Genomic DNA, 26877 nt, shown 5'->3' with positions numbered 1-26877 from the left:
TTGGCTTGGGAAGTATTCCGGCAATGTAACCTACAAGTTAACATTTAGTAGTAACATTTTTTGAAACCGGTTTACTAAAAGTATGTAATATATCAAGATATGTTTTTGCATAATTTCTTCAATTTGGCACATGTTTTGTACCCTATATCACATATACTTCTTTTATTTTGTATTTGTTTACTATGCATTTTGTATGTTAAATCTACAAAATGTTCTTTTCAATAAAAACATTGAAATAAAAAGGGAGATATCCATTACCATTTACCACCAAAAAAAACTAAATTTGTCCTGAAAAAAAGAGGCATAATCCAACTGGATGCACAAAGTAGTTGTGATGATATGTACGGTTTTACTAACACATGTCAAAGTTTCAAAATTGTGCATTTAGATTTGCTTTACCCTTAGGCGTAAAGCCGTTAAAAAAAAGCCACCTAGCAAAGCTGAGGCCATCTTGAGTAAGGGCAGATCATTTATGTAGCATTTACTTCCTGGAATCCATCTGCCCTTAGCCCAAGCATGCAGGTACTGGGCACTCCTCCCCTCTTGAAGACTCCTGGGATGTATGACATCATTTTGGCCAAGGCCAAAAACCAGGAACCGACTGAAGGAATGTAAAAAAAAAAAAAAAAAAGTTTAGAACAAGAAATATAATATACCTTCCTATCTACTGTATTTATTAAGGGTAGCAGGGTAAGAATTAAAATAGCCTATGTTGATTGAGACCGTTTGGTTCCACATAAACATGTGCGTGAAAAATGTAAAAATTGCCCCGGATGCGAAGTGGTTAAAGTAACGCAGAAAAGAAAAAAATAGCGATATACATAAGAAACTGTAAAGTTTTTTATTACTTCAGAGATCTCTTTTACGGCTTGTATGCTAATATACCGAGCAGAACGTCGAATATAATAACTTTGTTATTTGGGTACTAACACTTAATGCGTGCATTTGTGGAGTGTTCCAGCCGACTCCGAGAGGTAATGTCCAATATAATGGCTCTGCGTGTTATGAGAATACTTAGTCCAGTATCGGTCCATCAGAAAAAATCCCCTCCTCACCTTAGCCCCCGCCCCCCCGCACCACGCACACCGCAATCTAATCTCACCACTTTACTTTGCAGCAAATTACATTACTGGAGAGAGTGTTAAATGTCAATGATATGGGTGTCTTCCACATTAGCTGCATAGACTTGTGCCAGCAATGATGTGAGGGGGAATGCGTTACGCTTGTAATTTAAAATTGCGCTTCAAGCCCAGAAACGGAAAATCAATGTTTTCTCCGGGGAAATGTAATGTGTAAATTATGCAATGCAGACTCTTTACAAGAGATTTTGTTAAATAAGGGGCGACGCTTCATATTATGTGCTTAAATCATTACGTTTCATTTTGGAAATAATGCGAGGAATGGCTGTGGCCCTTTGGTACTTGTTGTGTGGCCATGGCAGACCTAAGTAGTGTAAGTGGGATTTACAAAAGGGCTGTGTTGGAAGTGCTTTCACGAAACATGGTTTTCCTCTGGCAGCATGTCTCCAGTCTCAAGAAATGTCTGTACTAGGTCTGCAGTCTATGGCCATCTCCTGTACCATGTCTGCAGTCTCTGACCATCTCCTGTAGCATGTCTAGAGTTTCTGACTATCTCTTGTAGTATGTCTGCAATCTTTGACCATCTCCTGTAGTATGTTTGAAGTCTCTGACCATCTCTTGAAATATGTCTGCAGTCTCTGACCATCTCTTGAAATAGGTCTACAGTCTCTGACCATCTCTTGAAATATGTCTGCAGTCTCTGACCATCTCCTGTAGTATGTCTGCAGTCTCTGACCATCTCTTGAAATATGTCTGCAGTCTCTGACCATCTCCAGTAGTAGGTCTGCAGTCTCTGACCATATCATGTACTATGTCTATAGTTTCTGACCTTCTACTGTAGAATGTCTGCAGTCTCTGACCATCTCCTGTACTGTGTCTGCAGTCACTGACCATCTTCTGTAGTATGTCTGCAGTCTCTGACCATCTCCTAACCATGTCTGCAATCTCTGACCATCTCATATACCATGTAAGCTGCCTTTGACCATCACCTGTAGTATGTCTGCAGTCTCTGACCATCTCCTGTACTATGTCTGCAGTCTCTGACCATCTTCTGTAGTAAGTCTGCAGTCTCTGACCATGTTCTGTAGTATGTCTGCAGTCTCTAACGATCTCATGTAGTAAGTCTGCAGTCTCTGACGATGTCATGTAGTATGTCTGCAGTCTCTGGCCATCTCCTGTAGCATGTCTATAGTTTCTGACTATCTCCTGTAGCATGTCTATATTTAGAAGGAGGCACGCACTGGCGGCCTCCTTCTACATCTCTCATGACTGAGTCACTTTAAAGGGGAGAGCCAGCCGGGAAAAAAAATGTAAAAGTCAGCAACTACAAACACTGTAGCTGCTGACTTTTAATAAGCACACTTACCTGTCCGGGGTGCCTGCGATGTCGGCTGCCCGAGGCCGACCATCCCTTGGCTCTCGGGTCCCGGCGCCGCCATTCCAACTAAGGGAAACAGGCAGTGGAGCCTTGCAGCTTCACTGCCCATTTCCTACTGCGCATGCGTGAGTCGAGCAGCACTTTGTGAATGGGGCGCGCTGTGAACACACAGTTCCCAGAACACACCGTGCCTCATTCACTAGAAGACGACGTGAGAAGACAGAAGATCACTGCGGAATAGGAAGAGGCAGATTAGGACGATCTGCCTAGCAACAGGCATTTCTGGTAAGTAAAAAAAAACATTTTTAGCCAATTGTTTTTTTTTTTTTTAGTGGCCCTCCACTTTAAGCAAACACTGCTCTTAAAGAGGAAGTAAACCCTGATGGGTTTACTTCCTCTTTTTTTCCCTGCAAAGGTAAAGCATAATGGACTACTATGCATCGCATAGTAGCTCATTATGTGTCACTTACCTGACACAGGAGCCAGCGAAGTCGCCGCTGATCCCTGTAGTCCGCCGCGTCCATCTTGCTGGTGGCGTCTCGCAGCTCCGACCAATGACAGCGGCGAAGCCGCGATGACGTCACTCCCGCGCATGCGCACGGGAGTCGCGCCTCGCAGCTCCGCCGCTGTCATACGGCGAGGCCGCGATGACGTCACTCCCGCGCATGCGCACAGGAGTCGACAAATTTGGCAAATCCATTCTTGGACTTGCCGCATTTAGTGCGCATGCGCGCCGCTGTCTACGGCGCATGCGCCGTAGACAGCGGTGCCCATTTTCGGGCAAATATCTCCTAAACCATATAGGTTTAGGAGATATTACTTGGACCTACAGGTAAGCCTTAATCTAGGCTTACCTGTAGGTCAAAGTTGTTTGGAAGGGTTTACTTCCATTTTAATGGATAGTAAGAGGTAGTATGTTGTGAGCTGTCCATGGTGCTGATTCAAAAATTTTGCAGCCTCTGTTGATTTATGCTCAGGTCCCAGCATGTCCCATATCACCAGCATAGCAATCAAGGGGAATCTCACCAAAGGGGACACCAATAGCAATAAAAACAATAATAACATATTTAAAGTTCAACCCCAATTCCAAAAAGGTTTGGGCACTGTGCAAAATCCACGTAAAAACAGATTGCAATGATGTGCAAATCTCAAAAACCCATATTTTATTCACAATAGAAAACAGAAAACATATCAAATGTTTATACTGAGAAAATGTACAATTATAAAAAAAAAAATAAGGTCATTAAAAAAAAATTGGTAGCTACAGGTTCCCAAAATGTTGGAGCCAGCAGATTCACATCATTTACTTATATGAATACATTTTAATTCCAAACCACATATATCTGGCGCTACAAAAATCCTTAAATATAAAAAAAAACTTTTGAACAGAAAAAAAAGTGAAAGAATAAGAATTACCAAACTCCTCTTCACAACAACATAAAGTGTTGCTAAACCCAGGACCCTGTATTCACTATAGCTGGTCTCCCACAGTACACAGAACATGGAAATACAATTAATTTATTAAATATAAACTGCTAAATACCTTTTCTCGTCAGCGGTATAAAGCAGCCTTGTGACTTCTATTAGTGTCCGGCCAAACACTTGTTCAAGTTGTAGGAGGAGTTTTCATTCTCCTCTGTTGCTCCTATGAGGCTGCATGACCCCTGATCATCTGTCTGGACAGTGCTGATTGGCCCTGTACTGATCACATGCATCCTTTAAAAAAATAAAATAAACTCTCTAGCAATACACACCAAATTGAGCCTGTGCAAAGTGTCTCTAAGGCTCTGTCCTATAAGGAGATGGGTTGGGGACTGTGGAAGAAGGGGAGGATCAGAGAAGACAGGATCAAACAGCCTTTTTACAAAATGCTCAGGATTAACCCCTTAGATTCCACAGTGAGTATAAAAAGCATGCTTTACTGCAAATACACACTGATTTTACTGTTGCGGGTTTGGTAACACTTTAAGTCAATTATGTTGGCTGTAAGTTGTTGTTCAATAATTTTTATTTATTTTTTATAAGTGAGGGTTCTCATAGCACTGGCTATATGGGGTTTAGAATTATGGTGGAAGTACAATGAGCTTGAGCGCTCTTTCTTACTAATGGTGATGAAAGCTCTTCTTTTGCCCTTTGGAATATGACTGCTCCGTATATTATACACAGGGGACTTACAGTACATGGTTCATCCTCCAATCTCATGGTAACAGATTGCCCTTGATTTCATTATTATTATTTCTATACTCTTTATGTTTCTAGGCCCCGGCTGATTTTTGGTCAAGAAAAAAGGATTTAGAAAATCCAAGCTAACAGTTGTACAGGGTGTGATCCAAAGTGGACTCTCATGGCTGACAATAATTTCCAGGTTGACCTTACTCACGCCCCTATTCCCCCACCCTCTCTGCCCCCCCCCCCCCACTTTAACCTATTTAAAATAATTTAAGGCATACATTCCTCATTTCCAACTGTGTTCTAGGGCAGCCTTTTTCAATTAGGGTGCCTTGATGTTTCTTCAGGGGTGCCTTGGCAAAATGGCTAAAAATTGGCCCAAAAGTGTATAACAGCCAGTGGGTGTTAGTTACACATTACAACCTTCTAGCTGCCAACCTCCTAATTAACCAATGACATCATCAGTTGATAAGGAGGATGTCAGTTGCCTGCATATCATCTTTGACCCTCTTTTGCCTCTCTCCATCAGCTTTGGGGTCTCATTAGCCAAGTGATGGAGAAGAGAAACATTGGAAAATGAGTCAGTACCATTTTGCAGAAGTGTATTTGCACTGGAAGAATAAATCACCTCTAATGTTGGGTGTCCTATGTGTATTGATATTGCTGCATTATGTGAAACTATTAGAATAGTTTTTACATTTTAGATTGGGGTGCCTCAAGACTTTCCATAAGTTTGGAGTGTGCCTCAAGATCGTTCATAATCTTAAAGGGTGCCTTGGCTGAAAAAAGTTTGAGAAACGCTGTTCTAGGGCCACGTGACAGGCAAGGTCCTTCCTCTTCTTCCCTAGCATTGGCTTTGGGTGGTCCTCTTTGCTCCATAGAATGGTTTTGTCTGAAGTCCATTCAATATAGCATTGCACTGGGATCCCAGGCTGTGTGATGATGCATCCTCCGGGTGGTGAGTCATTGACAGCCAGGTTTCTTGGGAAGCAGTTAAGTAATGTGATGCGCCATTCAACCAAGAAGAAGAGTCGCAGCCAGTAGCAGAGGACAAATGAGACAGCATTGTGCATGGAGAGTAGTGCATTAAACACCTTTTTTTTCAACAATGGGGGAGGGGGATACATAAAAATGTTAAACTGAGACTGGGCTTTAACATTAGAGACACATTTTAATGTTATACAGGTATATGTATAATCTGAAACTTGCTTGTACTGCAGAATTTCCAAAACTGAAAACTCAGCACAGTTATGTAATGTAAAGGTTTCACCAACTGATAAAATGCTCTAGGCATTTTTGCCTTGAGTAAAATCAGCTTCTGCCAACAGCTGTCAAAGTAAAGGGCAAGTCCACCTGAAATTTATATTTTTGTATTTGGTGAGAGGTACATGGATTGGTTGTTTCTTTTCTACCGCAGGACTTTATTGGTGAGATCTCCTGGATCTTCAAACCTACTTTGCCCATTATAATGGGTTCACTCCATACCTGAACTGATTTACAGTCTGTACACCTGCTGTGCCCCTTATAGTGGGATCATGCCATACCTGGGTCTGAACACTGCTCATTTTTACTGCGTCCACCTATCCCTGAGTTGAGTTTTTGGGTCTGCACAACTGCTGTTGTGCTCATTAGAAGGTGTTCCCATCATCCCTGAACTGAATATCTAAATCTGAAAATCTACTGTGCCCATTATTAGGGGCTACCACTATCCCTGTACTGAGTTCCCAGCTCTGTATAACTGCTGTGCCCTTTATGACGGGTCCCCACTTTCCCTAGGTTGTTACCACCATCCCTGAGCTCCCGGGTCTACATCCCTAACATGCTCATTATGAAGGGCTTCCACTATCATTTCTGTGAGTTCCCAGGTCTTTATACCTGCTGTGTTCACCATGAGGTGCTTCTGCCATCCCTGTGCTGAGTTCCCAAATCTGTACACCTACTGTGCCCATTATGGGGGTCTCCCACCATCCTTGCTAGATTTTTCTTTTATGTTATGCAGAATATAACAGGAGAAGGGAGAAGCTGGAACATGCAAAGATTGATGAGGATGCTCAAAACTCCCATGTGGACAGCAATAGATCTGAGAATTATGGCAAGAAGATCTTACTATTGGAGCATCTAAGGCATATGAGAAGTAAGGTATGTGACTCAGCTGACCCAGCTCCACTTTTATCTAATAGATGACTTTTAAGAGAACTGACCCTTTAACCTTTGAAGAAATGCTTATGAGAAGTAAAGAGTATTTGCTTTCAGAAGGAGCTCTTTGAGGAATAAGTCAGGAGCCGCTTCGTGCATCGTCAGACTCGTCACACACAGAGTCTGGCACAGGGATTCAAAGACATCAAAAGCACCAAGGATCTGGGCGGGCGAGCAAGATTTGGGGACTTTCCAATTCCAGTCAGCAACTTTTCTCAATTAAATCCATGGAAGAGAAATGCTTAGTGCACAGACCCGGAGAGAAAAGGGTGCACATTAGGCGTTCAAGGAAATAATTCACCCGAGCGTAAAAATCACTGTGGACGCATTTTTAATGATAAAATGAATACGGAGTGTTCGTTGCTCCCGGTGCTAATTATTTACAGCTGTGTGCAAATCACGCCTGTTTCTTACACCAGATTAAACACCAATCACTTTACCAACAACTGGAATAAAATAAAACTCTTTATTAGTACAACTGCTCATTGACGTTAACTTACCGGAACCTTGATAATTTCAAGATCTACAAAAATGTAAAAAAAATAAATGACATGGCTAATGCACAAAGTAAAAAACTGAGATCTTTATAATGTCTTGGATTATCTCTTTTCTCTATAGAGATTAAAATGTCATGCTCACAACCGTGTGTAATCTAATGACACATGATGTAGGAAGATCGTCTATGAAACTAAAGAAGCTTACCAAGCTGTAGAGCTGTCATGCTCAAATAGAGTTCCATGGAACCCTGGGTTGCCTTCACAGTTTACTAGTGATTGCTTGATCTGGGACACTCAATGTGATGGTGCCTACATTGTTCCAGAGTCAACATCACTTGGCAAAGCCATCAGCATAACACTGATGTTCTTTTTAGCTGTCTGTATTGGCCAAGGATCTGGGTGGAATTTTGGAGGAACCACCACTGTAAGGTGAAAATTCTTCTCCATAACCCCTCCTTATTATGGCCACAACTCTACCTCATCCCCTCCCCGATTCTCATCTCCTTCCCCTCCTTGTCACCACAATAATCCCTCCTCATCTCCATAACTCCTCCTCATCTCCATCTGCCCATCTACATAGCCTCTCCTTGCCCCCTCACCCCATCATCTCTTTAAATCCTCCTTGTCTCCATAACACATCCTTTATATCCTCCAGGAAGTCATCAGCTCACAAGATTCTTTGGCAAAATCAACAGGTATGTTTTGCACTTAGAAAATTAATCTAACAGAGATCTTTCAATGGTATATTCCACAGAACAAATGGGAGCAAATAAAAGAAGTGCATTGATAGAGTCTACATACACTTTAAAGCTGATGTTTAATCTGCTCGTATTTTGCCTTCCCTGGTTCTTCATTAACATGCTCATGACATTTTGAAATAAAACCTTTTTATTACAAAATGTATTTTTGACCCAGTGATGACAATTGGTCTCTGTGCTTCTTTATGCAATGTAAGCATGTAGGCAGGTGGCGTTCCCAGTTAAGTGAGATCCCTTCCTTGGAAGGAGTCCCATTAGGTGGGTAGTTCTAGGACTGGGAGTGCAGTTGGGCCTGGAGCCCTCGAAGCAGGAAGATGAAGGAGGGAAGACAATGTGTGCTTCTACCCCCACCCATGCACCCACAGACAGAAGAAGAAGAAGCTAGGTAACAAGAATCCCCCTAGGCCTGGACTACTCCTGGGATAGAAAAGGTCTTTGCTAGGTCCCCCAAAGGACACGATAGGGGAAGGTTACGTGGTCTTAGAACCTGGGCCCAAGCATAATTGTTTTTACATGCTGGCTGTAATCAATTAGATGGCTTGTGCCAGGATCTATTGCACAACTATGCTATGAAGAGTCGTGCCTTGTCCAGACTGAATTTGTTGCACAATGTTCAGTAAAACTATTTCCATACCTCCCAACTTTCTGAGATGGGAAGGAGGGACATCTGTTAGCAAAAGCATGTAGGCATAGGGAACCCCCTGCCATGCCTCCTTAAGGCCGGGTTCACACTGCTGCGGGGGGAGATCCGGATGTGATTCGCACCGCACTGCAGTGCAAATCACATCCGATCTCCGTAGCGATGCGAGTTCAGCCATACAGATAGTATGGCTGAATTTGCATCGCTCCCGCAGCAAACTCGCACGGGACCCTTTTTTTGGTCCGCAGCAGAATCGGATCGCATGGTGTGAGTCTGCAGATCGCACTGCGATATGCGGACGGATCTGGGGGTGTCATTAACATTTCATTGCCACTCCCAGCCGTTCGCATAGGGCAGTGTGAACTGCCGGCAGGAGTCATGCGATGCGGGAAAACGCTGCGGATTCGCAGCGTTCCCGCATCGCTGTGGTGTGAACCCAGCCTAAAGGAGAATTATACAAATAAACTGATAAGTTAAACTCACAAGTGGTCTTTTGTCACTACTATTCCTTTATATAATGGCTTTTGAAATTTACAAATGCAGCAATTTAAAAACTGGATGAAAGGTTGAGCAATAGGAAGCACTTTTTGAAAGATGAAACATTTTATATACAAACATATAGATCAGAGAATAATTAGGGACAAATGAGGAGGGAAGAGGGACATTGTTCCAAATCATGGACAGTCCCTCCAAATCAGGGACAGTTGGGAGCTATGTATATTTTGGCCTTGGAGTGTATTCATTGGCCAGCATTCTAGTGCATAGCTCTCAACTGTTCCTGATTTTGAGGGACTGTCCCTGACTTGGAACAAAGTCCCTCTTTCCTCCTAATGTATCCTTCATTTTGGTCTGATCTATATAGTTATATATGAAATGCACATTTTTTATGCTTCAAAACATGTTTCCCAGTGCTAAAATATTTATCCAATTTCTAAATTGCTGCATTGACAATTATCCTTTAAGGGGGCATGGCAGGGGTGTGTCCTATGCCCACATACTTTTGCTAATATGGATCCCTCTTTCCCTTTTCAAAAAGTTTGTAAGCATTTCTTAGTATGTGGAGATAATGAGAGTGTGTTCTGCTTATGTCCCCTCGCTGTTGGCCTGGAGAAGGTGCCTAGTGTCTGGAATCTCTGGCAGTGAGGGAGGAGAAGCATACAGTCAGGAGGGTGGATCAGGGGTTGCTTTCCACCTGCCATCTACACATCAGGAGTCATTGAGCACTTGTATTGCCCGGGAGGTTAGTGGTACATTAAGGGGCGACTCAGCTGCTCGCTTGATGCGGTGCAGAATTTGCAGATAATTCTGTGCGGTTTACAAATACATGGATGAGTGAGTTTTTGGTGGAGGAACTTGGCTGGCCTGACCTCAACCCAATAGAACACCTTTGGGATAAATTAGAGCGGAGACCACAAGCCAGGTCTTCTAGTCCACATCAGTGCCTGACCTCACAAATGCGCTTCTGGAAGAATGGTCAAACCTTCTCATAGACACACTCCTAAACCTTGTGGAGGGCCTCCCCAGAAGAGTTGAAGCTATTATAGCTGAAAACGATGAACCAAATCAATATTGAACCCTATGGACTAATGCCGCATACACGCGATCGGAATTTCTAACGGAAAAATGTTCGATGTGAGCTTGTTGTCGGAAAGTCCAACCTTGTGTATGCTCCATTGAACATTTGCTGTCTGAATTTCTGCACACAAATGTTTGAGAGCAGGTTCTCAAAATTTATAACTTCACTTGTTGTTGGAAAGTCCAATCATGTGTACACAAGTCCGTCGCACAAAAGCTCACGCATGCTCGGAATCAAGCAGAAGGAGCCGCACTGGCTATTGAACTTCCTTTTTCTTGGCTCATCGTAGGTCTTGTATGTCACCGCGTTCTTGGCGTTCGGAATTTCCAACAACATTTTTGTGACCGTGTGTATGCAAGACAAGTTTGAGCCAACATCCTTCGGAAAAAAAAATCCACGGTTTTCTTGTCGGAAATTCGGATCGCGTGTACACAGCATTAGACTTGGACAGGGATCGGCAAGGTGTCCCAGTCTTACCAGTAGGCCACGGCCTACCTGATTATTGTTGCTGACCATGTCCATCCCTTTATGACTACAGTGTGCCCATCCTCTGATGGCTCCTTTCACCAGGATAATGCACCATGTCACAAAGCTCCAATCATCTCACCACTGGTTTCTTGAACATGACAATGAGGTCACTGCACTCCAATGGCCTCCACAGTCACCAGATCTCAATCCAATAGAGCACCTTTGGGATGTAGTGGAATGAGAGATTCACATCATGGATGTGCAGGTGACAAATCTGCAGAAACTGCGTGATGCTATCATGTCTATATGGACCAAAATCTCAGAGGAATGTTTCCAACAACTTGTTTAATCTATGCCACGAAGAATGAAGGCAGTTCTGAAGGCAAAGGGGGGTCCAACCCGGTACTAGCAAGGTGTACCTAATAAAGTGGCCGGTGAGTGTATTTGCCTTTAGTAAATCAACCTGCGAGAAGCTCACAGTGTGCAGTGAAATCAGAATAAGGCATTTCAGTCCAGGAGAGGAGTCGGTACAAGGGAAGGCTGGGGTTCAGCTTTAGGGTACTGACTCACTCTTTTACAGAACACGCTGATTTCGTTCTAGCCTTTAAGGCCTTGAAGTGGAGGAAAAGCACTTGGCGTTTTGATGGGCTGCGCAGTTGTGGTGCAGAAGAGGCAAGCTCGCCCCACCCCCCCTCTGCTACTATCAGCTATTCTCTTTCAGTCTTACCCAGAGCACCGCATACCTCCGGGATTAGTGGAGTTCACAGATAAAAACGTCATTACAACCATCTATTTGAAGTGTGACTTGGAACAGGGATTTTTCCTCTGATTAAAAATGCAGATATATCCAGAGTACAACAAAAAAAAAAATCTTAAAATGATTTAGAAGCGCTTTTGAAAAGTGTTTTCTGCTTATCGGGTAAAAGCAGCAGAAAGAATCATTAGATGAAGTTTGCAGCGAGTACAGGGAGGAGAGCCGCTATAGAAGCTCACCGTACCAATGATAATGATGGAGAGATAGGTTTCTAATTGGCCACTGACGGCGGATGCTGTATGAACCGAATCCCTCGTCCTGGGTATAAAAGACTGCCATTTATCATCTCGCTGGGTGGTCGGAGAAAATGTTTTTGGAATGCCGAATCTTTCTGATCAACAAGCACATGGATGTTTAAAAGAAAAAAAAAGTCTTCTTTTAACTACTCCAGCCCCTGAAGATTTTTCCCCTTAATGACCAGGCCATTTTTTACAATACGGCACTGCGCCGCTTTAACTGACAATTGCGCGGTCAGGCCAACGTTCTACCCAAATACAATTAGCGTCCTTTTTTTCCCACAAATAGAGCTTTCGTTTGGTGGTATTTGATCACCTCTACGGTTTTAATTTTTTGTGCTAAAAACAAAAAAAGATCAACAATTTTGAAAAAAAAAAATATTTTATACTTTTTTCTATAATAAATATCCCAACTATATATTTCATCAGTTTAGGCCAATATGTACTGTTCTACATTTTTTTGGGTAAAAAAAAATCACAATAAGCGTATAATGATTGGTTTGCGCAAAAGTTATAGCGGCTACAAAATAGGGGGATAGATTTATACCATTTTTTTTTTTTTTTACTAGTAATGGCCATGATCAGTGATTTTTAGTGGTACTTATACATTGCGGCGGACAGATCGACACTTTTGATACTTTTTGGGGATCAGTGAAATTTATACTGTGATCAGTGCTTTAAAAATTCACTGATTACTGTATGACACTAGCAGGGGAGGGGTTAACACTAGGTGGTGATCAAGGGGTTAAATGTGTTCTCTGGGAGGTGTTTCTAACTGTGGGGGGAGGGGACTGACTGGGAGTACAGAGAGATCGCTGTTCCTGATCACTAGGAACAGACAACCACTCTGTACTCCCCTGTCAGAACAGGAATCTGTTTGTTTACATTGACAGATCCCCATTCTGGTTCTCTGTGGAGCAATCACAGGTGGCAGGCCACCGGCCACGCACATCAGCTCCCCTGCTGTGCAACGGCTCGTGTGTGCCCCCTATAGTTGTTTATGGGATGATGATGTACAGCTATGGCGATTTGCAGGAACGAGCTGACCTGCCACGGCGGCTGGTCGGTAAGTGGTTAACAGAGTTTTTCATAATACTTCCCTCTATGCTTAACAAAACACTCGATTGTTTGATTTTAGCAATTTTTGGGAGCTCATTCACACTAGCAGTGGAGGGGCGGTAAAACTGTGGCTGAGGCACATTTTTACCACCACCCAACTGCCCCCCTTTAGCTACAGAGGCAGCGACTGGGGGTGTACATATGCCACAGGAACAATACTGTGCTTGCTAATGAGCGGGTAAATGGAATCGCCATTTATTTATAAACAATTTTGTCATGATTATCAAAAACATGTATTCTGATTAAGCAAGTGTATTTGTTTCAAATACACAGGATGTGTTTTCATAGCTGTCTTGAGAGTGTCGAAATGCCAATCACACCCCCAGCTGTGAGAGGTATTTTCCCAGAGAATCTGGAAGTGACACCTAGGTGCGAAATGACCATCCCTGTGTGAATATAAATACAATTACAACTTGATCAGACCTTCAAAGAGACGCACAAGACTTCCCCCCCCCTTTTTAGAATGTATAAATATAGTCAGACTAGCCTAGCTAGGGCAGAACAACATATTTGAATGTATACCATGCACTGTACAAAGTTTGTTCTCCATGCTTGTGGATAGCTACATGCCTGTATATTAAATACATCTTTTATAATGTGGTTCAGCAGTCAACATGTTATTGGAATCCCCTAAATTCTCTGGGTTCCCAATCAATTGGTCCTTCGAATGCCGGAAAAGAAACTCTACAGACATTGCAAAGAAATGGAGCAGCACAAGCTGGGAATTCACTTAAAGGTAAGCTAATTTTTTGCTTACTGCGACTTCACCTTGTGCTGTGCCTATTTCTGTAAGTCGGTGTCATGTAGAAGTACTCTTTCCAAGAACCTTGACTGTTGAATTTTGTTATGTTTCTTTTTACTTTCCATACTATCTGTACTTATTACTGTCCTTGCAAGTGTGTGTTCTGTGTGAATGATTTGCCCTATTTCAGGTGCAATGTGTGCTTAGCTAGGATTTTTGCATTTCCTGCGTCTGGGTGACCAGCCAGGTCAAGAATCGGGTCTTCGGACTCAAGGGATCATTCATAGGCTGTGGCTGATAAGGTGCTATGTGTGGTGAGGCCCTGGTTTATTGCTGAGGGTGACGGCCTGCTTAAAAAACAGTGCTGCTTGAAACCATAGTACCAGTTTTGAATGAAATTCTATTTTTCTATTCACGTCTGCGTAGTTCTCCATAAAACTACCCCATAAGCAGAAGTACTATCTCTCCTATTCTGCACAGTGCCTATAAGCTGATGTAGAAGACTTTAGGGAAACATAACTGTCAGATTCTATACTCTAGAACTTCCTCCTTTTGAGATTTTTATTTTTATTTTTATTTTTAAATTTTTATTTTTTACATTCTTGAACTGTTTTTCATCTACCTATGTGACCTCATTAATTGATTTTCAGTCTGTGTGGCTGATTTCTGCAGTGTATAGTCTGGTATAAAACCTTGGCCAGGTTTGGGGGCCAGATAATACAGTTCCTGCTATTACCTGGGTTCACTCTGTCTGTGTGACGTGGGAACCTAGTAATAGATTAATTCTTCAGGAAGTCTCATCACCGTGTGAGATGGGGAATTGTGCCACCGCGTACACCTCAAAGGAGGATCTGTGTGATCCCATTATGAACCCTTCCTGGTCTGCCAAAGATTATATGATATATAACTTTGGAGCAGGGACGGTTCGTCCCCTGAAGAAATGGAACAGAGGCACACAAGGGTTTATACCTCTAGAAGGGAAGCTTGACCCTAAGTTCTGGAATAAATGTAAAAAATACTATCCAAGTACTTTTAAAACAAGGAAAGACAAGCAGGCATTAGATAAATGGATGCGTGCAAGTCAGCAGTGTCAAAGCATGTTGAAAACGAGATTGAAAGAAACCTACTGCCCTGTGAGAAAGTTATATGAATACAGTGCTGAAGAGCCTGATGACAATATTGCTGAAATGACTGTAAGCAGATTATACCCTACATTATCACCCCCACCTACCTATAGTGATCAAAGGGCAGCAAACAATTCCGCTGTACATAATTTATCAGCACCCCCACCCCTACCCCCCCATCCAGAAACAACAATAGGTGCAGATTCTACTATACCACTAGCAGAGAGGATCTCAGACATTCTAACTTTCTCCCCATCAGGGAGACCTGTGATAACACATCAGCCTCCCATGTCCCCTATTTCAGCCAATCAATCAAATTTTTGGGGGCCTGTGAGAACTCAAACGATAACAGCAAATGATGGGGCAAGGACTGCTGTCACCTGGCATGTCCCCATCACTAACTCTGATTTACAGATAATTATAGAAACCATACCTGAAAATAGAGGTCATAAAAAAAATACAAAACATTTTAAGTCTCGAAAACATGATCCCTCTAATGTGACGTGTTACAAATGTCGGAAAAGGGGCCATTATGCCAGACATTGCAAGAATGATCAAGCTAAACCTCAAAATGAACCTGAATTAGAACAAAGGGAGTCCTCTTACCTGGGTAGATATTGACAAGAAGGCCAACCAGTGTCTAATAAAGCTTTTGAGAAAATTATGTATACTGATGTTTCTCTCAAAGGTAATAACAGTCAAGATGCTTTTGTACCCCTTACTTTTTCTAATTTTCCACATGTTAATTTTGACTGTTTGGTGGATTCTGGGGCGGCCAAAACGGTTCTAAAAGCAGAAAATATACCTTCTAGTATACTGAGAGGAAAAATAATTAATGGAATTGGACTGGGAGGAGTTCCATGCCCACTTAAAGAAACCAAACCTGTTAAACTGAAATTAAGAAACCAAACAGAGATCATTACTAGTCTCTTAGTGTCCTCATCTACTCCTGAGAATCTTTTAGGGTCGGATGTGTTGTCACAAATGGAATTAAAGTAACAACCCCCCTATCTGATGAAGTGTTAAATCAAGCTTCTGCTGCCATACTACTAGCTAAATGTGTAGATACAGCTGACATTCCTGACTTGAGTCAAGTACCTGAAACTCTATGGGCAATTGACAGGTATGATGTTGGATTGTTGAATGTGACACCTGTACATGTCAAACTAAAGGAAGGAGCTCACCTTCCACGTAAGCCCCAGTATCCCCTGAATCCACAACAAATAGAAGGGATACAATTATAACTTGACCGATATCTGGAAAAGGATGTAGTTGCCAAATGTACTTCACCTGCAAATACTCCTCTATTTCCAGTTTAAAAAAAAAAAAAAAAAAAAAAAGGGTGAACCAGGATAACCAACTGTATATCGGTTGGTACATGATTTGTTATTGATTTGGCTAATGCATATTTTTCTGTTCCTATTACCATAGAGTGTCAGCATTATTTTGCATTTACTATGGCCGGGCAGCAGTATACCTCTAAACCCAGGAGATTGGGTGGTGGCAAAGAAATATATACGAAAAAGGGCTTGAACCCAGATACGAGGGCCCATTTCAGATGCAACTAGTGACACACACAGCAGTGAAACTCTAATCCAAAGACTCCTGGATACACACTAGCCATTGAAAAAAGGTCACAGAACCTGCAGAATGAAGGTGGTATTACTCTCATGTTGTTTTTACAACACTAATCTCTGCTTTACATGTTGATCAAAATCATTATTTCTCCTTACTTAATGTAACTGCCTTTATGCTAAACAAGACCAACTGTTGGATTTGTGGGGCACAGCTAGAGCATGGTAAGCAAGGCTATCCGCTGACTACAACTCCATTTTACTGGGATAATGAGACTAGTGAGTTTAACATTAATATTAGAGATGTATGTAAAGCCAATTTTTCTATTGAACAGTATAGATTAACACTCCAATATCCAGGTAAAGGGAAATACTGCTATAGGAGAATAGACGAGAGTACATTTGTACCGGGGAGTAATACTACCATCAATTAGTGTGAAATATAATATTGCCTAAAGGTTAAATACCTCCTAATAATGTTTATTTACATGTTTGTGTGTATTAATGGTAATCTTTGTTTCCATAGACTGTTTTTGAAGAAGTTTTCCAATATGCTCAGTATGGTGATGTATAACTGTCGACAAAGAGGAAAAAAAATAAAAAATCAGTTTTTGTTTTTTTGAGCTGCTTATTTTTAACCATGGTGAATAATAGTTTTTTTTATAGTAATGGTATACCATACATAAAATCCACGTGGTAACATTTAGTTTGACGTCAAACAATTTTTTTTTGGGGTATTAGAAAAAGTGCACTGGTAAAATATCTAAGAAAGAAAATGTTAAATATCTTTAATGTTTGTTTTATTTTTAGGAGGAAAATATAATGTGTTTTGTTACTAAAATGTTGATGCTTATTCCTCAGATTAGTTCTATGTCCTGAGTTGATTTATTTAAGGTCTTCAGAACAGGAGACCACAGCCTTCAAAGACAATTCAACAATGGAAGTATTGTTCTAAAGTTTTTTTTCATATGTAAACATTTATGGGTTTCACTCCCCCCACTAGCTAAATATTGGTGCAGCCATCTGAGTCTATACTGCCCAGTTTCTTGTTCCTATTTACAGTATGAAGTGTTAAATCTTTTTTTGTTGTGTTATGATCTGATGTATATGAGCTTTGAAATTTTAAGAGTTTCAATGCCCTAGATCACAGGTGTCAAACAAGGCCCACGGGCTGAATCCGGCCCTCCAGGCCATTTCATGTGGCCCTCGCACCTCTCCTGCAGCTGCAGGAGAGCTCCAGCCCTCCTCTGGTCCTCCTTCAGACCCTGTACTTTCTGCTTTCAAGCAATGCATGCAGCTTCTTCCCAGCAGTAGCATAAGGAAAAGGGTTGCACTGTGATGTTAGGGAGAGTAGGGGACTCAACTTCTTATGGTGGGGTGGCTCTTGACATCTAATGTAAGGGGAGGGGATGTGTTGGACATCTAATCGTACAGATACAACCGGCCCTTTTGAGGACAATCATAATGCTGATGGGGCCCACGATGAAATTGAGTTTGGCACCCCTGGCCTAGATAATTAAGCATCTCCTGTCTTAGACTACGTTTCCACTATAGTGACCCCCCAAAGTCACATGATTCAGAGACTCTGGAGTATGACTTTGATTCATCTCCACAGTCTCTAGATCAGAGTCGCATCAAGGTAGCGCAAGAACCTTTTCAAAGTTTCTGCAACTTTAAGTCGCAATAGTGGGAACTGAGCCTTATATAGTTTTTGTATATTATTTTATGATGAAAAGTTTTTATTAAGATTGAATTGAATAATTGCTGCTCTAGTTTAAACTATAAAAAAAAAAAAAAAAAAAAAAAGTAATGAATGTATTATTACTACATGTATGTCAGTATTACTACATTGAGTGTTATCAGTAGGTATGTATGCTGGCATTATATAGTAGGTGAGGTTGAGAAGTCCATGAAGTCCAACCTATGTGTGTGATGTATTACTATTAGCATTTAGTTCCAATGCTTTAACTTATAAGGTCTGCGGTTGAGATTAGACCTCCTGTTAATTGAATTAGCTACTTGCCCAGCCAGTACTGCCTTTTCAAGCTGAAGCAGATTGCCTTAGGCTTTCAATAATAATGTCCCAAGCAAGTCTGCCTTTGTGTCTCCAAGTCTATTTTAAGCTAGTTTCCTGTTCGGTGACACCATGCAACTTCACTTATAGATTCCTGTGTGACTGTTTGCAGTTTCATTTCTAGCCGTCTTATGTGTCTTTGTGTATCTGTCCCCAATGTCTGTGTGTGTGTCCAGGCACAAACCTGGGTGAGTAAGAGGGCCGCAACCGGGGAACTGTTTGCAGCACAACCCATCTCTACCATTAAGAGCTCTGGAGAAGACAAGGCAGTTCCTTAGACTCTGCGCCTCGGCCCTTTCAAGGGCCCTCACCATTTTTGCATGTGCGGACATGCTGTGTTCTCCCCGGATAGTACCATTAGGTATCCTTCCGGCCTTAGAACCCTTGTATATCAACTGTATCTTGTGAAACTGACTTCCTGTGAACCCTGAACCCCAGTACTGCACTATACCCCTGTCATTCTTGTAAATCCTGTATTCTGTGCTCTCTTGTCTACGTTCCTGTAGGATCACTGATCCAAGATGTATATGATAGCAGCCCCCCCCCCCTCTGAGAAGCCTGTTGTTCATGATAAATGTTTCATTGAATTCAGGATAGTCTAGATTAAATGACAGTTGAATAATATTTTATACTGAATGATAATGGCTTACGTTTTTCTTTTTTTTCTAGATCGTATTTGCCTCTAGAACATAAATTTACTTCAGCAGTAAAAAACTCAACGGCTTTATGGGCATTTTTGTTAATGATCAAATGTTGGACTAACAATCTGAGTGACGCCATCTTCATAAATTTCCTCCCTGATTTCGTGGCTTTTTGACATCAGCCACAAACAGCATTGATGGAAAAGAGTGCTTTCAAAAGCTTTGTAAATGTCTGAAGAACTTTGATACTTATCATGTCAGCTGTCTAAGAAGAAAATCAAAAACACAAAAAGATCTGCACACCTACCGGAAGTTTCTTGTCATGTGGACTGCGATAGTCCTGAAGAAAAGAAGATTATGTATGAACATTGTATGCGTTCTTAAGGTGTTGCAGTGGAGTCTTATAGACTAGCTGTCAAAGTTACAGCGGAGGAATCAACAAAAGACTTGGCGTTCTTCATACATTGTTAGATCAACGTGTAATTTTTATTTTAGTGATTTTTTTTGTATTTTCACATTTTTGTTTAGCCTTCAAAAAAGCAAAATGAGGTTTTTCTGCAGAAGTAAATTGCGTACATAAATTAGGAGAAATATGAACTAGAAAAATATATATTTCAACTAAGATTAGGCAGTTAGAGAGATGTTGGAGCGATTGATAGGAATTGTAGTTGTATCTGCTTTTATTTAAAATGCCATTTGTGTTAGGTTTTATATGTTTTAATGAGACTTAGTTTTTTCCATCTTCCCCATTATCTTTACACTTAATATTCACATCTACTTAGGCCCTACACAGCTTTAACTGTCACCAAAAGAATCTCTATACTGAATAGTCAAGAACCCAACTGTCCAGAACCACTATGTGAATTGTTTAGTTTAGGGCTGTTATCTTATGTTTTGTTAGTTATGTGGTCAATTTTTAATTTGACCAAAAGATGGGATTGAGCGGGTAAATGGAATCGCCATTTATTTATAAACAATTTTGTCATGATTATCAAAAACATGTATTCTGATTAAGCAAGTGTATTTGTTTCAAATACACAGGATGTGTTTTCATAGCTGTCTTGAGAGTGTCGAAATGCCAATCACACCCCCAGCTGTGAGAGGTATTTTCCCAGAGAATCTGGAAGTGACACCTAGGTGCGAAATGACCATCCCTGTGTGAATATAAATACAATTACAACTTGATCAGACCTTCAAAGAGACGCACAAGACTTCCCCCCCCCTTTTTAGAATGTATAAATATAGTCAGACTAGCCTAGCTAGGGCAGAACAACATATTTGAATGTATACCATGCACTGTACAAAGTTTGTTCTCCATGCTTGTGGATAGCTACATGCCTGTATATTAAATACATCTTTTATAATGTGGTTCAGCAGTCAACATGTTATTGGAATCCCCTAAATTCTCTGGGTTCCCAATCACTAACAACACCCGCAGCATGTTAAGGACTTACTTTAGGTTTTGCTTAATTTTGGAGGTATTGAGGGTAGCAAACATCCCAGGATGCACTGGGAAATTAACAAGGGAGCTGAAAAGACATCATCAGCAGACACTACGGATTCATGTGTATATATTTCAGGAGTATCTGGTGTGCAGCCTGGAACAGCACGAAGGTAAGCAATTAGCAGATGGCACACATGTAGTGCAATGTGGGAACCCTATAGCGGACTGAGTGGTGGAGGATCAACAGAGCTGGGGGACCAGAGCAGGAGAAACAAGCAGATGTCACGCATTGTAAGCAGCAAGAGAGCAATATAGTGGGAAGTGAGCAAGAACCAGAGAGAGAGAAAGGGCTGAGTTGCAGGGAATCAGCAGAGCTGTGGTATCAGGTGAGGGTAAAACAAGCAGATGTTGCACATGGTGTGCAACATGAGAGCAATATAGTGGGAGGTAAGTGGGGACTGGGAAGAAAGGAGGATTAGCAAACCAGAGCATCAGTAGAGCTTGGGGTTACTACTGAGTAGGGGAACAAGACAGGTTGGGGTTACTACTGAGTTGGGGATCAGTGGAGCTGTGGGTTACTACTGAGTGGAGGATCAACAGAGTTGGGGGTAACTAATGAGCAGGGGATCAGCAGAAATAGAGGTTACTATTGAGTAGGGCATCAGAAGAGTTGGGGGTGCTACTAAGTGGGGAGGAGGCAACAGAGCTTGGGGTACAACTGAGTGGGGCATCAGAAGAACTTGGGATACTACTAAGTGGGCCATCAGAAGATCTAGGGGTACTACTGAGACAGGTATATGCTAAACAAGGGTGCTAATGAGCTGGGGATCTGCTGAGCAGGGGTACCAATGATCTGAGGATCTACTGAACCATAGTACCAATGAGCTAGAGACATCAGAAGAGCTAGGGGTACTACTCATGGGTGGATCCAGAGTCTTGTCTAGGGAGGGGCACTGCCAGAAAATAAGGTGTTTCTTATGCCTCGTACACACAATCAAACAATCTGGCAGACTCAAGTCTGCCGGACAATCCACCTGTGTGTAGGCTCCGGCGGACTTTTTTTACCCAAAAGTACACACGCAGCAGACTATCCGGCGGACTTGCCCACACACAGTACTTTTGCAGCGGACTAATACGGCGTACTAAGTCCGCTGGACTATCCGCCGTACTTTTGAAATGAAAGGACTCACCCACACACGCGGAGGAAAGTCTGCTCATTTTGAGAGTGTCTCCAGGTAGCCAGGACCAGCGAAGGAGGCGTCGCTGGCCCCGTCACCTGGTATGGACTTAAAGGGGAATCCCTATGCCGAAAAATTGTGGGGGTCCCCCCCAGGTCCATATCAGACCCTTATCCGAGCACGCTACCCTGCAGCCCAGGAAAAGGGGTGGGGACGAGCGAGCACCCCCCCTCCTGAGCCGTACCAGGCCGTGTGCCCTCAACATGGGGGGTGTCTTGGGGAAGGGGGGGCCGCGTGCCCCCCCACCCCAAAGCACCTTGTCCCCATGTTGATGAGGTCAAGGGCCTCTTCCCGACAACCCTGGCCGTTGGTTGTCGGGGTCTGCGGGAGGGGGGCTTATCAGAATCAGGGAGCCCCCTTTAATAAGGGGGGCCCGGATACCAGCCCCCACCCTATGTGAATGAGTATGGGGTACAATGTACCCCTACCCATTCACCTGTGAAAAAAAAAACACAACACACAAGGGTTAAAATAGTTTATTGCACAGCTCCGGGGGTCTTCTTCTGTCTTCGGGGGTCTTCTCACGAAGAAAGCCGGGCTCCTCCGCTAGTAAAAGAGCTAGCAGAAGATAGTGGAGGAGCCCGGCTTTCTTCTTCTTCGCCTCCCTCTTCTTCTGACTTTGGGGGTCTTGTCCCCCTCTTCGGGGGTCTTGTCCCCCTCTTTGGTTCTTCTTTCCGGGCCACCGCACCTTCTTCTAGCTCTTTTACAAGCGGTGGTCCGGTCTTCTGTCGCCGCCTTCTGTTCTTCTCTTCAGGAGACGTTGCCTCGTCGCTGTCTCCGGTCACAATAACAGAGACGCGGCGTGCGGCGACTTATATAGGGACATCACCGGATGATGTACCCGCCCATTATGATGTCACAGTCCCAGTACGGCGGATAGTCCGGCCGTATTAGTCCACTGCAAAAGTACCGTGTGTGGGCAAGTAGCTCCTTCGGAAAGTCCGGCGGAAAGTCCGCCAGACTAAGTCCGCCGGATAGTCTGCAAAGTGTGTACGCGGCATTACAGAACTGAATTTAAAGCTGAGTTCCAGATTTTTTTGTTTATTAAAAGTCAGCAGCTACATAAACTTTAGCTGCTGACATTTAATAACAGACACTTACCTGTTCCACGGTCCAGCGATGTGGCCGCGCGGAGCCCCGCTCCTCTCCCCCTCCTCTCCTTAACACCTCCATTGATACTGTGGTCACCCGACGGTGACAGCTTGCGGCTTCATGGCTGGGCACACACTGCGCATGCGGCGATTTTCACTGCGCTCTCCCAGTGGACAGGCAATCTTCTGAGACCTGTCATGTGTCCCAGAAGATTGCCGAGAGGGAGGGGCCCGTAGGGGGAGAGGAGGAGGCTTACTATGCTACATGAAAAGCTAACAGCCTTTGTCAGCTAACAGCACTTCTATGCTAAGCTGCAGTAACTCAGCAGACTAAGCATAGAGGTGCCTGTAAACTAACCCACGTTATACTTCTAGTTGAGCTTAGCTTCAGGAAGTTCACAGTCACTCGTCTCCCTCTGCTCAGCTGCTCACACCTCCCTCTTCCAGGCGGGTGTGATGTCGGGGGTCAGGCACAGCCCCATCCCTCCCGCTCAAGCAGAAGAAGCCAGGAATCCCACCTACTTAAGCAGCAGCCTGCAGGAGAGAGGCTGTACAGAATGTGTCTGTGCAGTAATTCCTAATGCTGTGAGAGTGGCCGTGAGTTGTCCCATCGCTCCGGGGCGTGCTCAGCCTCGGAGTCTGTAATATTTTCTTGGGAGGAGCAATTGCCCCATTGCCCCCCTCCCCCCGGACCCGCCCCTGGTACTACTAAGTGTGGGAAGGGTAGGGGATCAGAAGAGCTGGGGGAACTACTGAGGGGGGATCAGAAGAGCTGTGATTACTACTAATTGGGCCATCTGGATCTGGGGGTACTACTGAGACAAGGATTTGCTAAACAAGGGTAATAATAAGCTGGGGATCTGCTGAGCAGGGTTACTAATGTTCTGAGGATCTACTGAACTGTGGTACTAATAAGCTGGGGGCATCAGAAGAGCTGGGGGTACTACTAAATGGAGGGGGGGTCTGCAAAGCTACTACTAAACTACTAAGTGGGCCATCAGAAGATCTGAGGGTACTAATGAGCTGGGGATTTGCGGAGCAGGGGTACTAATGATCTGAGGATCTACTGAACTGTGGTACTAATAAGCTGGGGGCATCAGAAGAGCTGGGGGTACTACTAAGTGGAGGGAGGATCAGTAGAGCTGGGGATACTACTAAGTGGGCCATCAGAAGGTCTGGGGTTACTAATGAGCTTGGGATCTGTGGAGCAGGGGTACTAATGATCTGAGGATCTAATAAACCATGGTACTAATGAGCTGGGGAAATTAGTTGGAGGCTCTACCGAGACCCATGCAAAACAATAGAAAATCAACACACACAGGGCATTTGCCAAGCTTCCTTAAAGCTTCAAAAAGCATCACAGAAGCAGTAAATACACATAAAAAAGTGTGAAAGTGTAAATAAGCCCCTAGAATGTCCAACCTTTAATATTTCATCCATGTTCCCTCAGTTCAAAGGTAATTGTCTTCTTACACTTAAAAAGACTGGAAAACATCCTCTGTACTGGAATTAGCTGAAGTAAAATTGTGCTGGATTGAATTTTTGTGTCTTATTGAAAGAGTTGCGCTGCCTGTGGATGGTGCCAAGTCAGCAGGTGACCATAATGTCCGGACAGACTGGGTCTAAGGAGATATGTCAATGTATTAAGTGACATTTGAAATAAAACAATTAGGGAATAGCAGAAATACATGTTTCCTTCACTGTAAAATTTGCATTTTTTCAGCATAAAAAGAAAAAACATCCCCGGATACTAAGCTGGTCCCTCCTCAACTGACAAATCTTAATGAAAACATTTTAAACTTTCTCTGTTAATGAGGGCCTGCCAGGAATTCAGAGATTAACTGTTATTACTGAAATTATAGCTACAACATTGATTGGTAGTTTTCTCTGATGCCTTAATTATCTGATGGGAATTAAGAGTTGCAATTAAGTAACTGTGCAAAATGACAAAATAAGGGCTGAAAACAGGAAAAGTCAAGTTTGATGTGACTGAGATGTTCACCACATGTTTCAAGACACAGGTTCACTTTTATATAATATACTGTACCTGTTACATTGTTTCTTATGAGTCAACAAATGAATCAGTCCTGTAATTCTTGAACCCGGAATACTAAATCAATGTTATAACTTTTTGTCAAACAGAACAGGAAATATAGTGGAAAAGAGAAGATGAATTTCTCCACAATGTCTATAGTTATAGTTTTTTAAGAGGTTTTACTGCTTGTTCGGAATATGTAAAGGTTTCAATGTGCATAGTCTGGCAGAAGATCCCTTTATAAAATTTTTATTTCTAAATAAAGAGAACCTATCATCACACCCGTCATGCTAAGTATATGCATGGACAATAATGTGCCAGTGTAACACTTCCAGGTATTTGTTACTTCTCTCGAAGGTCACAGTACTTCCCCTCACATTACTCCCCTCCACAGTACTTCACCTCACAGTACCCCTTCACAGTACTCTCCCTCACATTACTCCAATTCACAGTACTCCCCCTCCCTCACAGTACTTCCAATCACAGTACTCCCCCTCACAGTACTTCCCCTCACAGTACTCCCCCTCACAGTACTCCCCCTCACAGTACTCCCCCTCACAGTACGCCCCCTCACAGTACGCCCCCTCACAGTGCGCCCCCTCACAGTGCTCCCCCTCATAGTGCTCCCCCTCGCAGTACTCCCCCTCACAGTACTCCTCCTCACAGTACTCCCCCTCACAGTGCTCCCCCTCATAGTGCTCCCCCTCGCAGTACTTTTCCTTGCAGTACTCCTCCTCGCAGTACTTTTCCTTGCAGTACTCCTCCTCGCAGTACTTTTCCTCGCAGTACTCCTCCTCACAGTACTCCTCCTCACAGTACTCCCCCCACAGTACTCCCCCTCACAGTGCGCCCCCTCACAGTGCGCCCCCTCACAGTACTTCTCCTCTCAGTACTCCCCCTCGCAGTACTCCCCCTCGCAGTACTTTTCCTCGCAGTACTGCTCCTCACAGTACTCCCCCTCACTGTACTCCCCTTGCAGTACTCCCCCTCGCAGTACTTCCCCTCGCAGTACTTCCCCTCGTAGTACTCCCCCTCCCAGTACTTCCCCTCGCAGTACTCCCCCTCGCAGTACTCCCCCTCACAGTACTCCCCCTCACAGTACTTCCCCTCACAGTACTGCCCCTCACAGTACTGCCCCTCACAGTACTTCCCCTCACAGTACTCCTCCTCACAGTACTTCCCCTCACAGTACTCCTCCTCACAGTACTTCCCCTCACAGTACTCCCCCTCACAGTACTCCTCCTCACAGTACTTCCCCTCACATTACTTCCCCTCGCAGTACTCCCTCCCGCAGTACTTTTCCTCGCAGTACTCCACCTCACAGTACTTCCCCTCGCAGTACCCCCCCTCGCATTACTCCCCCTCGCAGTACTCCCCCTCGCAGTACTTCCCCTCACAGTACTTCCCCTCACAGTACTTCCCTTCACAGTACTGCCCCTCGCAGTACCCCCCCTCGCAGTATTCCCCCTCGCAGTATTCCCCCTCGCAGTACTCCCCCTCGCAGTACTCCCCCTTGCAGTACTCCCCCTCACAGTACTCCCCCTCGCAGTACTCCTCCTCCTTACAGTACTTCCACTCGCAGTACTCCCCCTCACAGTACCTCCCCTCACAGTACTCCCCCTCACAGTACTTACCCTCACAGTACTTACCCTCACAGTACTCCCCCTCACTGGAATGGTATATTTAGGATAGGCTTTGTTGAGATGAGTTAGATTTAAGGTTTAGGCCAGGAGTAGACTACATAAGGCACCCGTCCCGGGGTGGGCATGTAATGTAATTTTCAGTAGAAGATCATCATGTGGCATACTTGCAAGCTTATAGCAGAATGATGGCCGGACAAGGGCTTTATTGTTTTGACTGGACGTCATATGACGTCCTTCAAAACAGGCCGCTCGTGCATGCCCCCGGGGGCTCGCAACGTGGCGATCCATGGTGCGGTGTGTCCCTCAGACACACTGCATCACCGATCTCAGTAAAGATCCTA

General features: G+C 43.5%; 1 protein-coding gene across 5 annotated transcripts in view; it reads right to left on the bottom strand.

The window, feature by feature from the left end:
* Window positions 1-26877, bottom strand: part of SORCS1 (sortilin related VPS10 domain containing receptor 1) — a 1028639-nt gene that overhangs the window by 651928 nt on the left and 349834 nt on the right. The gene's annotated exons all lie outside the window — the stretch shown is intronic.

This window comes from Lithobates pipiens, unplaced genomic scaffold, assembly GCF_037356315.1.
Source record: "Lithobates pipiens isolate NorthernLeopardFrog02 unplaced genomic scaffold, aLitPip1_a1.2 Scaffold_25, whole genome shotgun sequence".
In the NCBI taxonomy this organism is placed as follows: Eukaryota; Metazoa; Chordata; class Amphibia; order Anura; family Ranidae; genus Lithobates; species Lithobates pipiens.
This window is presented reverse-complemented; position numbering and strand designations above follow the sequence as displayed.